The 12,763-nt window shown below is 42.8% G+C and overlaps 1 protein-coding gene across 5 annotated transcripts in view; it reads left to right on the top strand.

Annotated features, from left to right (window-relative positions):
• INPP4B (inositol polyphosphate-4-phosphatase type II B) overlaps positions 1-12,763 on the top strand; it is a 668,171-nt gene that overhangs the window by 34,439 nt on the left and 620,969 nt on the right. The window lies entirely within an intron of this gene.

The raw sequence follows: 12,763 nt of genomic DNA, 5'->3' as shown, positions 1-12,763 counted from the left end.
TGCAGTCATTGCAGAGAGATTTCAAAGGATCTGTGTAAACGTGCTGAGCAGGGAATTTGTTAGGGAATTAATATGCTGCTTAGTTAGATTTGGGTTTAATGTTCTGATGAAAAGTGTTTTTTCCATGAAATAGCAAATAGGACTCATCCAGAGAACATTAGAAGAGAGGAACAGAGAAAAGTACATTAATGTGGTGAAAAAGTATAACTTCATATCCTGCTTTGTTTGAATTTCACTTTTTAGAAATTGGGCTGGTTTCACTAGAACAGAGCAAAGACAAAGTGGAGCAAAAGTTGAGCAATACCCAAGAGCAGCCAGTTGGTTTGCAGTTATTAAATGAAACAAAAATGTTCATTGGTTGCCTTGGTTTACTTCACTTCCTGTTTTCTTTTCACCTTTGTTAATAAATTGTGCGCAGGTTGGTGGATGGGGGACAGTGGTAATTGCTTTAGAGTTGTATTACTATTTGGGAAGGTGCAGTGAGTGTAGATGAGAGATTAAATGGTGACTCATATAGAGATGATTGTTTTCCCTTGTTTGTATATACTGTAAATTTAAGCCATATACATTATCATCAAAGGCAATCGTCAGTTAGTCACTAAGGACACACAAAAAACAAAGCAATAAAATGCATCAAATAGTGATAAACCCCTGAAAATACAACAGTATACACACATAATTTGTATATGCAAGGAAAAGAGTAAAAATACCAAAATAAATATATAGTTGCACACTTGTCACAACAGAGTACAGAGGATAGTATGGTGCATAGGTATGTGTACAGGGTGTGCTTATAAAACTTTCAGGTAACTATTCAGTGCAGGTGTACAGCAAGCGAGTAAGGGCGCAGTGTGTGGGTGTACAGCACATGGATACATGCACAGAATGTGTGCACAGGACATTTGAATGTACAGAAAGTGTGTACAGAACATAGGAGAGTGTACAGAGCATAGGTGTACAGTGGCTGGTTAAGTGGACACCACCATGTATACAGCCCATGGGTGTACAGGAGGTGAGACTACACTGGGTGTACATTAAAGGACAACTGTAACGAGAGGGATATGGAGGTTGCCATATTTATTGACTTTTAAGCAATGCCAGTTGCCTGACAGCTTTGCTGATCCTCTGCCTCTAATACTTTTAGCCATAGACACTGAACAAGCATGCAGCAGATCAGGGGCTTGATTCACAAAGACGTGCAAACTGTTTAGCACGGGTGTGGTAAACAGTTAGCACGTGAAGTGCCGTTCGCGGAGTTTTGCACGCGCAATTTGCCGCAAATCACGGCAGATTGCGCACGCAACAGTCAGCGATCGCACGAATCGCGGCACTTTGCGCGCGCAAAAGTCCGCGAACGTCACTTCACGTGCTAAGTGCTAAACAGTTTGCATGGCTTTGTGAATCAAGCCCTAGGTGTGTCTGACATTATTGTCAGATCTGACAGGATTCGCTGCATGCTTGTTTCTGGTATTATTCACACTCTATTGCAGCCAAATAGACCAGCAGGGCTGCCAGGCAACTGGTATTGTTTAACAGGAAATAAATATGGCAGCCTCCATATCTCTCTCTTTACAGTTGCCCTTCAAGTGGATCGATGTATGGCATATGTATATATAGTACGCATGTGTCCAGCGTGTGAGTATAGAGAGTGAGTATATAGAACAGTTTGTATGGTAACATGTACAGTGAATGTGTCTATAAAACGTGGGTACACGTATGGCACATATGTGTACAGAGCTTGGGTTTATGTACAGCTCGTGTGTGTTCAAAGCTTTGGTAGATGTACAAAGTAAATGTGTACGGAGTACATGAACAGCTCATGGGTACACGTACAGTGCTCAAATGTGCAGAGTGTATGTAAAAGTACAGTGCATATGTGTGCAGAACCTAAGTTCATATCCACAGATTGTTGGCTCATGTACAGCTTATGTATGCCCAGAGTATTTTGACAGAGCGTGTGTGTACAGTGTGTTGTTCATGTACAATAAGTTGTACAAAGCATACCTGTATAAGGCACATGAGTACTGCGAAGCAGGAAAATCTGGCGCATAGCTCCGCAGCTACTTTCTGGCGCGCCATTCAAATGTACTGAAAACGTAATATACCGTTTTCAGGTGGCATCGTTGCTGGATGGCTGCCTGTGGAGTGGGAGAGTGCATTGCCCGGCTGCCTGCGGTGGGGCGGGAGGAGGCAATAGCTGCCCGGGGAAAAGTGTAGCAGATGTGCGCAGGGAGTGGGGGCCAACTCCCTCTCCCACCCTCTGTTCCTCACCTCGGGAGCCCCCTCCTTTTAATGATAGTCAGCGCAGCGGGAGATACAGCTGATCATCAATCACCTCCCCAGGCTCCGGTCTTCAGCAAACGTTAGAGCTGCACGTCTACGCTGTTTCTTCTCTCTGCAATGGCGATTACACTGGATCAGGAAGTAGTGTAATCAGCATTGAAAGATTTAAACTCTAAAACGCTAAATAGCGTTTTAAGGGCATGCGCCATTTTTTCCAGGCGCCGCTTTTGACTGTATGCGAGTACTGAGCATGGATGCATGTATAGCATACATGTATATAGTGCATGTGTGTACAGAGCATGGATATACAGAACAGAAAGTGTGCGTACAGTGCTTGGGTACATGCACACCACACATTTACAGTGAGTAGGTACACGTACAGCATGTTTGTATATAGTGCATGTGTACAAATACAGCAGGTGTATAATGTGTGGGTATGTGGACAGCATGTGTATACAAAGTGACTGAGTACATGTACAGTATGTCTGTGTAGAGTGAGTGGGTACTTCTACTATATGGGTATGTATAATGATTGGGTTCATGTACAGTATGTAGTTGTGTGTACACTTTATGGGCATATTTATAGCACACATGTACAGTACATGTTGAGCATGTGTTTGTATAAAGTACGTGTGTGTGTGTGTGTGTGTGTGTGTTATATATGTATAATGGATATTGGAGGATTCTCCATACTAGTATGAGGAAGATGTGGCATCCTTGCAGGGAGCATAGGCTGTGAAATGCATTTTACACACGGCTGGGTACAGGTAATTTTAGGGGTGTACGATGGAAGATTGGGTACAGATATTTCAGGGGTACTATGTAGTATTAAATGGTTATTTAGGGTGTATTGAAATATAAGACCCAAAATGTAATGTTTGCATATTTGGTAAAACAGTATAATTAAATTGACCCTCCTCTTTTTTTCTTCTTGTGAGGGAAGTAGCATCATTTCAATGTTTATGTATGCATTTGGAATAATTTATGCAGTATCAGTAGCTAGTTGCTAATTGCTTTATGTTTATGCATGCTTTTTAATATATTTTTATATAATGGGTCCACTGAAGTTGTAAACAGAAATGGCACAATGACTGCTGCGTTTTGCCCTCTTCCATATTCTGTGGGCTGTTGATCTGTATTTTTGAACCGTGAAAGTGTTGCGCTACTTGTCATTCTCTGTTTGCTGTTTGAAGGGTTGCTTACATTTGTAGATCATTTGATGTACTTTTTTTGTAATGGTATTGTTTTTACCTTTATGAATTTATGATCCTTTTATTCTATTTTCTGCATGTGTAATACTGTGATACTGTGCTGTGTTGATGTTTCTGTTTTTCTGTGTAATCATCATTCAATGTTACTACACTGTAATTGTCACAGTGGAGCTGCACACAGACAAACACTTGTGAATAGATGCAAAAACAGGATACAATGCAAGGAATTATGTTTGCCTGTTCTATTGTGTTTTATCATATAATTTTTTCTCTGTGAAGTGTTCGGTGCTTATTTACTATGAATGTGTGTGTGTGGTATGTAGATTTTGGTGCTATAATAATGATTTGTGTGCTATGCTTGGTGCGCTGTCCAATTGCCCACTCATTGGGGCAGCTCGCAGACTGGATATGTGGGCGGAGCTTCATTTAGGCCGGTTTCACACTGGAAACCCGGCGTTATGGGATTGCTGTGGTGCAATGAGCGCATCACACCGCAAAGCTAAAAGTAGCCTTCGAAGCTTACTGCAGTAATGTGCAGTAATCTCTCTTCTGGCTGGAGGCCAAGTAGGAAATGAGGCTCTCTTGCGCTTACTTCCTGTGGCAGAAATTTGAATTGCATGGAAGGTTATTGAAAAAATAAGCTTCTGCGCATGTGGGCTGCAACGCGAACGCAGAAAATTAAATAAAAAAACCTGCGTTGCCATAGATTTACATGAGTGGAAGAACAAAGAGAAATCAAGAGCCCAATATGGTGTAGTATTGTTAAGTTGGTTGTGGTTTAAAGCAAAAAATCTTAGATACTTAGATATACTCACAAACATGGGTTACCCATAGGCAACCACTTCAAGTGCAGGTGGGGAGTATTAGAACCTGACGAATAAAAACGTTTAAAAACCGTCTAAAAGAGGGGGATGTTCAGGTGGACTTACCTCCTTCAAAAATATAAAACTCAATTGAGTCACAATATATCATTACAAAAATGTTTTATTTAACTCCACTTAGTGCAACGCGTTTCGCAGGTGTGGTCCCGTTTCTTTAGGCAAACAGGAGTATAACTCAATGGGTCTAAATGCAGAAGTGAGCGCCTCTGCCTCACAGTCTGCATTTATACCCATTGAGTTATACTCCTGTTTGCCTGATGAAGCGGGACCACACCTGCGAAACGCGTTGTACTAAGTGGAGTTAAATAAAACATTTTTGTATTGATATATTGTGACTCAATTGAGTTTTATATTTTTGAGGGAGGTAAGTCCACCTGAACATCCCCCTCTTTTAGACGGTTTTTAAACATTTTTATTCTACTCTGGCGCCTCTGTACACCAAGCTTTGCTGAAATAGATTTATATGACTTTCAGTCAGCGCATGTCGCCACGCAAATTGCCTGACAAAGCGATGTTGCTTTCAAGTTAAAGCAGGCACTTCCTGCGCATCGCACCGCGCCAGGCGTGAAACGCCCCACAGACTTTCATTACAGCAAAGTAGGGTGGTGCATCATGAACGGGGGCCTGAGTGTAGAGTTTTGGCAATACTGTGCATGCCAAGGGCTGGGCTCATTTGACTTCATATTTAGTGGTCTCCAATCCTAAACAGGAACCCATGCAGAATCCTACACTATGAGACACAGCCTGAAACAGTCTCAGTGACAGAGGGCGACATAGCAGACACAACAGCTCTTGCTGCATCCTGGCAGAGAGATCATTATGATCGAGTAACATAATAATCAGGGGGTCAGGAGCCTATCAACAGGGCTCCTGACTTTTACCCTGAGATGTCTACTGTCCAATGGCAACTTAATCTCAGGTGTTGGGTAAACATAATACTGTATGCTGAACACAACCAGTGACGAAAAAAACAATGAAATTTGCATCAGGAATAGATAGGATCTGCTACAACATTTATTTCAATTGCTGAAGGCGCACAGTATTTAGTATAGTAATCAGGGGACGAGTGGGGCGTGGACGCGCGTGGACGGCGTCCACTTACTATTTCCTGAGGGTGGACGCTGTCCACGCTGGCATGTGTGGAGGGAGCAGCGCAGTGGATGGAAAGCTGTGAGCAGCGGCGGAGAAGAGGGCCATCTCCCCCCCTTCTCTCACCTCGGGGCTCTCCTTCCCTCGCTCTCCCCTCCACAAGTAATGTGCGGGCAGCCGGCAGCGGGCGGGACTTACCTCTCCTCGTTCCGGCGCCGGATCTGCGTGCCGCTGCTCTGGTCTGAACCAGACCAGACTTGCGGCATGCAGAGCCGGTGTTCCGACAAGGAGGAGAGGTAAGTCCCGCCCGCTGCCGGCTGCCCGCACATTACTTGTGGAGGAGAGAGCGAGGGAAGGAGAGCCCCGAGGTGAGAGAAGGGGGGGAGATGGCCCCCTTCTCCACCGTTGCTCACAGCTCTCCGTCTTCTCTGCGCTGCTCCCCTCCTGCTGGGGGGACACCTGGCTACCTATTCTGGCACATATACCCCCTGACTACATATACTGGGGACATATACCCCCTGACTACATATACTGGGCACATATACCCCCTGGCTACATATACTGGGGACATATACCCCCTGACTACATATACTGGGCACATATACCCCCTGGCTACATATACTGGGCACATATACCCCCTGACTACATATACTGGGGACATATACCCCCTGGCTACATATACTGGACACATATACCCCCTGACTACATATACTGGGGACATATACCGCCTGACTACATATACTGGGCACATATACCCCCTGGCTACATATACTGGGCACATGTACCCCCTGCCTACATCTACTGGGCACATAAACCCCCTGACTACATATACTGGGCACATATACCCCCTGACTACATATACTGGACACATATACCCCCTGGCTACATATACCCCCTGGCTACATATACTGGACACATATACCCCCTGGCTACATATACTGGACACATATACCCCCTGACTACATATACTGGGCACATATACCCCCTGGCTACATATACTGGGCACATATACCCCCTGCCTACATATACTAGGCACATATACCCCCTGACTACATATACTGGGCACATATACTCCCTGGCTACATATACTGGGCACATATACCCCCTGACTACATATACTGGGCACATATACCCCCTGGCTACATATACTGGGCACATATCCCTCTGGCTACATATACTGAGCACATATACCCCCTGACTACATATACTGGGCACATATACCCCCTGGCTACATATACTAGGCACATCCCCCCTGACTACATATACTGGGCACATATACCCCCTGGCTACATATACTGGGCACATATACCCCCTGACTACATATACTGGGCACATATACCCCCTAGCTACATATACTGGGCACATATCCCTCTGACTACATATACTGAGCACATATACCCCTGACTACATATACTGGGCACATATACCCCTGGCTACATATACTGGGCACATACCCTGACTACATATATACTGGGCACATATACCCCCTGACTACATATACTGGGCACATATACCCCTGACTACATATACTGGGCACATATACCCCTGGCTACATATACTGGGGACACATACCCCCTGGCTACATATACTGGGGACATATACTCCTGGCTACATATACTGGGCACATATACCCCTGGCTACATATTTACTGGTACATATACCCCTGACTACGTATACTGGGCACGTATACCCCTGGCTACATATACTGGGCACGTATACCCCTGGCTACATATACTGGGGACATATACCCCTGGCTACATATACTAGGCACATATACCTCTGGCTACATATACTGGGGACTACTATACTCATGGCTACTTATACTCGGGACACCTATAGACCTGGCTACCTATGCTGGGGGTACCTATTTTGGGGGAACTGCTGTCAGATTATCTGCATTTTTGTGGAACCGCTGTTATGTATTTTGGGGAACTGGCTGCCAGATTATGTGTATGTTAGGGGAACGGCTGCTGCCAGATTACGTGTACTTTGGGGAGCAGCTGCTAGATTATGTGTATGTTACGGGAACGGCTGCTGCCAGATTATGCGTATTTTGGGGAAATGCTGCCAGATTGTGTATGTTTGGGGGACCACTGCTGCCAGATTATATGTATTTTGGGTGTTCTGCTGCCAGGTTTCGCATATTTTGGTGAACTGCTTTCAAATTGTGTATGTTGGGGGAACTGCTGCTGCCACATTATCTATTTTGGGGGAACCACTGCCATATTATCTGTATTTTGGAGGAACTTCTACCAGATTATGTGTCTTTTTGGTGAAATGCTGTCAGATTACATCTATTTTGGGGGGATACACTACGGCAGAGCTCAAACTTCCCCGGCAGACCTTTTCCTTTTACATCACTGCTAAGGTCATGTCTAAAGAGTCCAGAACTTGAGAGCCATGTCCTGCGCTAGAGCTGCCAACGCCTGCTTGTGCGCCCATTTAAAAGTGAACAATTGCTGCGTTGAAAGTAAAGGAAAAAATTTACTTTTTAAACAATACCAGTTGCCTGGCGGCCCTGCTGATCTATTTGGCTGCAGTAGCGTCTGAAAAACACCAGAAACAAGCATGCAACTAATTTTGTCAGATCTGACAATAATGTCAGAAACATCTGCTGCTGCATGCTTGTTCAGGGTCTATGGCTAAAAGTATTAGAGGCAGAGGATCAACGGGATGCCAGGCAACTGGTATTGCTTAAAAGGAAACAAATATGGCAGCCTCACTATCCCTCTCACTTCAGTTGTTTTAATCTCTACCTAACTAATTAACCCTTTGTGTCACCTATACTTGGCCTAAAGGTATATGAGCACCTGTAATGGCTGCCGCCTAGAGCGATCGGGTGCAATCACTAGTGGGATGCTTCAGGGACCCAATGCTCTATAGATGCATGGCTATGCTGTTACCTAGCAATGTAAATGTACAGTACCGGGGCCCCTAAGCTGTACATCTTAGCAATTGCATCCAGTCGCTACATGCGCATAGCCTGGCGGTCATGGTACACTACATGCTCAACTGGTGATGGAATATGCCATGTGTGGTATCATTTTAATCGGGAAAAGCCAAAAAATATATTTTGATTTATGTTTTTTTATGACTGTGGCACTTGAAAATTAGAAGGGTAACATTGAAAAAAAAAATGGTATGTTCTGCATTTGCTCCTATTTTTCCCCTATAAAATGCATATAAAATTAAAACATTCTTGAAGAAAATATTACCCAAAGAAAGCCTAGGTCCCCCCCCCCCCCCAAAAAAAACAAGAACAATATACCGGTATGTATCACTTTGATTGCACAAGTAATAAAAAAAGCAATTGCTGTATCAATATCGACAACTGAAATGCCAAAATTATCAGGAATCTTAAAGTAAACCTGAGATGAAAGGATGGAAAAGTTTTATACACTCCTGGGGCTTCCTCCAACCCCCTCCACGCAGATCACTCCTTTGCCGCTGTCCTACGTCTCCTGGATGCTCCGGTAGATGCCCCGATATCTTCAGCCTGTCGGCTGTACTGTGCCTGCGCGCCATGCTGCCATCGCCGAAAGTGTTCTGTGCTTGCGAAGTACTACTGCTACATGCGACGGTGGAGTACATGCTGCGCCTACGCCGCCTGGTCCCAATAATGGGGCATCATCCGGACCATCCAGGAGGTAGAGGACAGTGGCGAGGGAGCGATCTGCGTGGAGGAGGTTGGAGGGAGACCCAGGTATTTATAAAACTTTTGCATCCTTTCGTCTCAGGTTTACTTTAAGGGGTTAAAAACCCAGGAATGCGAAATGGCTAATTTGCATAGCATGCAGTACACAAGAACACCTGACATTGGTTAGACAGCAATGGCTGGCGCTCCCATGTATGCTTGCAGTGCAGTGCATTCTGGCAACCCACTGCTGCACACATTTTAGTCCACAGTGCTGTCCCATTCAGTGTCGTGAGTGGAATCAGTGCTGCAGTAGGGAGCAATGCAGGTGCCATGTCTTGCCATCTGTAGCGCACGTCTAGTTGTCTTGCTTATTGTGAACGAACCCTAATAGCGCTATAGATTACTCACAATACTCATGGTAAATGTTTTCATTTTTGCATTGATTATGTTTCTTTTGCTTGGACACAAGAGAGAGCATGCTAAAATAATGTGAAGATGCTTCAATGAAAGAAACCCCTGTCTTGTTTTCCTGTTTGCAGCAGAGCAGTTTGTCATTAGCCAGGCAGTGATGAGTATGAGCCTCCACATTTGTGTAAGCTGGTATGAGATGTGCATGCCAAGTCAATCACGCTTACACTCTTGGTATGTGATCAGCAGCGAAGGCTTTCCAAGTGAATCAGCACACGGATCTCAACTCTGTCACCATGCGTGAAAACACTTGCAAGCAAGTGGGGTGTGAATCTACATAATGTAGATTAAGGTTGATGTAGTTGTTTTTAGCAAGCCAGGATAGAACTATGATACCATGAATGAGATCATAAAGAATACAAAATTATCTTGGTATGTATTCTAATGTATTTTAATATTTAGTTTTTTGTTTTCTATTATTTTTTGATTATTTAGTATTTATACAGTGCCAACATCTTCTGCAGCGCTGTACAGAGTATATATTGTCTTGCCACTTTACTGTCCCACAGAGGAGCTCACAATCTAATCCCTACCATAGTCATATGTCTCTGTATGTATCATGTAGTGTATGTATCGTAGTCTAGGGCCAATTTAGGGTGAAGCCAGTTATCTGTATGTTTTGTGATGCGGGAGGAAAGCTGAGTGCTTGGAGGAAACCCATGCAGACCTGGTGAGACCATACAAACTCCTTGTAGATAGAGTCCTGGCTCGGGTATGAATGGGGGACCCAGCACTGCAAGGCAAGCGTGCTAACCACTACACCACTGTGCTGCGCTTAGCTAGCTACTGTCGCAGTAGTTTATATCTATACTTAGACATACAGTAAAGGGTTAGAAGTCTTCCATTTTCAGCATAAAATGATCATGCATAATATGGATGCATAATATGGATTTACAGGGTGAGGACAGGATACATTTATTCATCATCTCTGCATATCTACCAGTCTCGTGGCAGCACTCCTCAAAGAAATAGACTTTTCAAAGGCTATATAGTTGAGGATGACGTGTATGGCTGCTTCATGCATGACAAGATAAAAAAGACTATTGTAAATTAGGAGAATATAGATATAAAAGGGTTGTGTCTGGTGTGAAAAGACTGAGAGAAATCCTAACAGTAGAGATAAAAGATGTGTGGAGACAAGGCCATCATAAGTGGTAAGGAATTTTGCCTAGTTAGTTTAAAGCAGATGAAAAGTTTAGGCAAATAATTGGTAGATTTCTCTGATCCAGGTTACTACTGGTTCCTTAGGTTATTATTATCAGCATTATTATGGTGTTTTTATATAGCTCTGCCATTTTACTCATCATTTTTAAAGAGTACATAGTCATTTCACCCACTGTCCTTAGAAGACCTTAAAATCTAAACTCTACCAGAGTCATAGAGTTATGTCCCTATTTTAGACTAAGGTTGATTATGGGGGCAACCGATGAGCTCATCCATATGTGTCTGGAATGTAGAAAGAAATACAAATTCTCAGAGGAAATCAATACAAACACTGAACGAATATACATATTATATACAGATAGCATCCTGGTCCAGATGTTAACTGGAGATCGTAGTGCTAAAAGGCAAGAATGCTATCCACTTGGGGCACAGTATCACTTGTAGGGTAGCAGGTAGCTTCTCTACTTTCCATTGCTTTTCTCTTCTGATAAAAGGGTAATCCAGCATCTGGAATAAGCTTCAAACTGCAGGGGTTGGATGCAATTTACTGCATCAAGTGGTAATCTAGTGGTTTGTTTGATTATTGTTTTTACAAAATCTAATCAGATTGAGTAGACAAGGTGGTAGAATCAATGATTACTACACCAATGATTTTCAATTGTAGAGTGATCAGGTACTTACTTTATTGAACCCTATATGGCTAACTTATTAAAGAGAAACTTCAGCCTAAACAAACATACTGTCATTAATTTACATTAGTTATGTTAATGAAAATAGATCTAATTAGTTTTTACCAGCATCTGTGAAAATAAACTGTAAACACTGAAGCTTAACACTTCCAGTTCTTTTAGGATTTCCATAAATTGTAATTGTTTTTCTCCATGAAAGTTATCATGCTGTGGCTTATCTTTTAGAGAAGATAGGAAGTTCTGAGTTTAGTCCTACTTTAAACAACAGTAGTCACTGAGTTTCAGGGGACTCAGTCCTGCCCTAGCAGCCTCCTGTGACACAAGTGTTTTTCTTCTTCCCTTGCGATTCCTAAGTAGTTAACATCATTTCTACTTATGTTAAAGTGAGAGCTCTGCCTTCTGTGACTCTGCAGTGGTCTCACCTCTGATGCTGCACATTCTAGTTTGTGAGTTGGTGAGATGATCTTGAATTCTCGCCAGTCTATTTCACATTGACATTTTTATTTTCAATTGAGTCAAAATTGTTTTTGATAACAAATTGGATTTTCCATGAAATTCACATTTTCCCAAACTTTCACAATAATCTATTTGTCAGGCCCATCGACCTCAAAACGTTTGTCAATTATATGTTTTCTTATGCCTATTAACCCATTAGCAGCTTCAATGGAATTATCTTGTTTGACACGGATTTTGACCTCAGTCTGCAGAACTTGTTTTGCTGTAAAATCTAGGAATGCTTTGATCTCCCTCTCTAGCAGAAAATATAGAAACTGAAAGCAGAAGTCCTCTGTCTCACACTGCCCCCTAGTGACAAGTGGCCATACATGCACATTACAGCTGCATTAATTAGACACAAGAAAATGTAACAAATAAAGAAATAAAAAAGTGCTAAAATAAATTGGCCTGGAATACTTGCAACCCCCTAAACTGCTAAAGGGCTAATCTAATTATTTTTGCCAACAATATATACAGTACAGTATTTTCTTCTGCCTCTTAGGCAATGATTTCTCATTGTACTTTTTTGAAGAGTCTCATCTGTGAAAATGTGACTTTTTTTCTGACAACAACAGGGAAATGAAAATGGGCCTATTTTGGGTCAATTTTTTTGGTACAAACTCTGCATATTTGTTTGTTTCAAAATGTGTTGTAGAATAAAGTTACAGATTGGATTAGGATCTGCAGAAAAAAACCTGCTGACCTCCATTAGCGTGTCATTATAAAATAAAGTACGCCATCATTCACTGATCTAAGCACAATGAAGCGGAAGCAGGAAATTTGGGCGCATGAGGCAGGTGGACAAAAAGGGCGCCGCCATTCACTCCTATAATAAATATCGTTTAA

Source organism: Hyperolius riggenbachi, chromosome 1 (assembly GCF_040937935.1).
Source record: "Hyperolius riggenbachi isolate aHypRig1 chromosome 1, aHypRig1.pri, whole genome shotgun sequence".
In the NCBI taxonomy this organism is placed as follows: domain Eukaryota; kingdom Metazoa; phylum Chordata; class Amphibia; order Anura; family Hyperoliidae; genus Hyperolius; species Hyperolius riggenbachi.
This window is presented reverse-complemented; position numbering and strand designations above follow the sequence as displayed.